Raw genomic sequence first — 4187 nt, 5'->3', positions numbered from 1 at the left:
GTAGAACCAGAGCTCTCTGGCCACACCCATCACAGCCACTAAGGATCCATCAAAAGCAGAGAGTCCTCTTAATCTAGAGTCACAACATAATGAGAAAAAAACAAAGAATATCTCCAATATGCCAAACAAACGCAAAAGCCGAGGTAACAAGAACAAGGAAGACACTATGACACCCCCAAATGAAATAGACAACCCAATTAAGATTATGAAGATGATGAGATAGAAGAAATGCACGAAGCGGATCTCAAAAAATTGATAAGAACATTAAGAAGTTCTCAAAAACAAATTCTCGAACTACAGAAATCCTTAATGGACAAGATAGAAAATCTCTCTCGTGAAAATGAAATTTTAAGGAGGAATCAAAATGAAATGAAACAACTAATAGAACATGAAACTGTGATAGTGAAGAGAAATCATAATGAAATGATTTCAATAGATCAAATGACAAACACATTAGAGAGCCTTAAAAACAGAATGGGTGAAGCAGAAGAGAGAATATCAGACTTAGAAGACAGAGCACAGGGAAGTATACAATCAAATCAAAGAAAAGAAGAAGAAATTAGAAATCTAAAAAAATATTGTTGGGAATCTACAGGATACTATTAAAAAAACCAACATTCGGGTTCTAGGAGTTCCTGAAGGCATGGAGAGGGAGAAGGGATTAGAAGGCCTTTTTAGAGAGATATTAGCAGAAAATTTCCCAGGTTTGGAGAAGGACAGAGACATCCTAGTACAGGAAGCTCACAGAACCCCTAATAAACACGACCAAAAGAGATCCTGACCACGACACATTGTAATTAAACTCACCACAGTGAAACATAAAGAAAAGATCCTAAAATGTGCAAGAGAGAAATGTCAGATTACTCTCAGAGGATCTCCAATCAGACTCACAGCTGACTTCTCATCAGAAACCCTACAAGCTAGCAGGGAATGGCGAGATATAGCCCAGGTACTAAGAGAGAAAAACTGCCAGCCCAGAATAGTATATCCTGCAAAGCTCTCATTTGTGAATGAAGGTGAAATAAAGACCTTTCACAACAAACAGAAATTGAAAGAATTTGTCGCCACTCATCCAGCCCTGCAAAAGATGCTTAAAGATGTGTTACACACAGAAACACAGAAACACGGTCATCAATATGAAAGAAGGTAAAGGAAGGAAATCTCACACCAAAAGATCACAGGAAGTTCAAAACATGTATCAGAAAATATCTTTGGCAAATGGCAGGGCAAAGCTACTACTTATGAATAGTCACATTGAACGTTAATGGCCTGAACTGTCCAGTTAAAAGACACCGATTGGATGATTGGGTAAAGGAACAAAACCCATCTATTTGCTGCTTACAGGAAACACATCTTTCCAATAAAGGCTGAAAGTGAAAGGCTTGAAAAAGATATACCATGCCAACAGAAATGAAAAAAGAGCGGGCGTAGCCATCTTAATATCAGACAACATAAACTTTACCACAAAAACTGTTAGGAGAGACAAAGAGGGGCACTATATAATGATTAAGGGATCAATTCAACAGGAAGATATAATGATTATCAATGTATATGTACATAATTACAGGGCACTGGTTTATTCAAAAGATTTGTTAAGGGACATAAAGGGAGACTTAGACCCCAATAAATAGTACTGGGGGACTTCAATACCCCACTCTCAGAAATAGATAGATCAACAGGACAGAAGATCAACAAGGACACAGTAGATTTAAACGACACTATAGCCCAAATGGATCTAACAGATATCTACGGAACTTTTCATCCTACACAGAAAGCATTTACATTCTTCTCAGCAAAACATGGAACCTTCTCTAGGATTGACCGCATCCTAGGCCATAAAGCAAGTCTCAGCAAATTCAAAAGAATTAGAATAATACCATGCAGCTTCTCAGACCATAAAGGAATGAAGTTGGAAAGTAGCAACTCAGGAATCCCTAGAGCATATGCAAATGCATGGAGATTGAACAACATGCTCCTGAATGAACAATGGGTCATAGAAGAAATTAAAAGAGAAATCAAAAATTTTCTGGAAGTAAATGAGGATAACAGCACAACATACCAAAACTTATGGGATACAGCAAAAGCAGTGTTAAGAGGAAAGTTTATATCAATAGGTGCCTACATCAAGAAATTGGAAAGGCACCAAATAGATGAGCTTTCAATGCATCTCAAGGATCTAGAAAATCTGCAGCAAACCAGACCCAAATCTAGTAAGAGAAGAGAAATAATTAAACTCAGAGAAGAAATCAACAGGATTGAATCAAAAAAATTACAAAAAATCAGCCAAACGAGGAGCTGGTTTTTTGAAAAAATAAACAAAATGGACGCACCATTGGCCCAACTAACTAAAAACAGAAGAGAAAAGACCCAAATCAATAAAATCAGAGATGCAAAAGGAATGTAACAACAGACACCACAGAAATAAAGAATCATCAGAAATTACTACAAGGACTTGTATGCCGGCAAACAGGAAAATCTATCAGAAATGGATAGATTCCTGGACTCATGCAACCTACCTAAATTGAACTAGGAAGACATAGAAAACCTAAACAGACCCATAACTGAGACAGAAATTGATACAGTAATAAAGACCCTCCCAACAAAGAAAAGCCCAGGACCAGACAGATTCACTGCTGAATTCTACCAGACATTTAAAGAAGAACTAACTCCAATTCTTCTCAAACTATTCAGAACAATCGAAAAAGAGGGAGTCCTCCCAAATTCTTTCTATGAAGCCAGCATCACCTTAATTACTAAGCTGGAAAAAGATGCAGCATTGAAAGAGAATTACAGACCAATATCCCTGAAGAACATAGATGCAAAAATCCTCAATAAAATTCTGGCCAATAGAATGCAACAACACATCCGAAAGATCATCCATCCAGACCAAGTAGGATTTATCCTTGGTATGCAGGGATGGTTCAACATTCGCAAATCCATCAATGTGATACACCACATTAACAGACTGCAGAATAAAAACCATATGATTATCTCAATAGACACAGAGAAAGCATTTGATAAAATACAACACCCTTTCATGATGAAAACTCTAAGCAAACTGGGCATGGAAAGAACATTCCTCAATAAAAACAAAGCAATTCATGAAAAAACTACGTGCGACATCATCTTGAATGGGGAAAAGTTGGAAGCATTTCCACTGAGATCTGGTACCAGACAGGGATGCCCCCTCTCACCACTGCTATTTAACATAGTTCTGGAAGTTCTATCCAGAGCTATTAGGCAAGAAATAGAAATTAAAGGGATACATTGGGAAGGAAGAACTGAAACTATCCCTCTTTGCAGATGATATGATTCTTTATTTAGGGGACCCAAAGAAGTCTACTAAGAGATTATTGGAACTCACAGAAGAGTTTGGCAAAGTAGCAGGATATAAAATCAATGCATAAAAATCAACACCCTTTGTATACACAGGCAATACCACGGCTGAGGAAGAACTTCTAAGATCAATCCCATTCGCAATATCTACAAAAGCAATCAAATACCTTGGAATAAACTTAACCAAGGTCGTTAAGGATCTCTACGATGAAAATTACAAAACCTTAAAGAAAGAAATAGAAGAGGATACCAAAAAAAATGGAAAAATCTTCCATGCTCATGGATTGGAAGAATCAATATCATCAAAATGTCCATTCTCCCAAAAGCAATTTACATATTCAATGTGATACCAATCAAGATACCAAAGACCTTCTTCTCAGATCTGGAAAAAATGATGCTGAAATTCATATGGAGGCACAAGAGACCTTGAATAGCTAAAGCAATCATGTACAACAAAAACAAAGCTGGAGGCATCACAATACCAGATTTCAGGACATACTACAGGGAAGTTGTAATCAAAACAGCATGGTACTGGTACAGAAACAGATGGATAGACCAATGGAACAGAAAAGAAACATCAGAAATCAATCCAAACATCTACAGCCAACTCATATTTGATCAAGGATACAAAACCAATCCCTGGAGTAAGGACAGTCTATTCAATAAATGGTGCTGGGAAAACTGGATTTCCACGTGCAGAATCATGGAGCAAGACCCCTACCTTTCACTTTACACAAAAATCCACTCAACATGGATTAAAGACTTAAATCTATGACACGACAACAAAAAATTATTAGAGAACATTGGAGAAACCCTGAAAGATACAGGTACCAGCAAAGACTTCTTGGAAA

Source organism: Oryctolagus cuniculus, chromosome X (assembly GCF_051225735.1).
Source record: "Oryctolagus cuniculus isolate XC-2025 breed Fujian yellow rabbit chromosome X, ASM5122573v1, whole genome shotgun sequence".
In the NCBI taxonomy this organism is placed as follows: domain Eukaryota; kingdom Metazoa; phylum Chordata; class Mammalia; order Lagomorpha; family Leporidae; genus Oryctolagus; species Oryctolagus cuniculus.
This window is presented reverse-complemented; position numbering follows the sequence as displayed.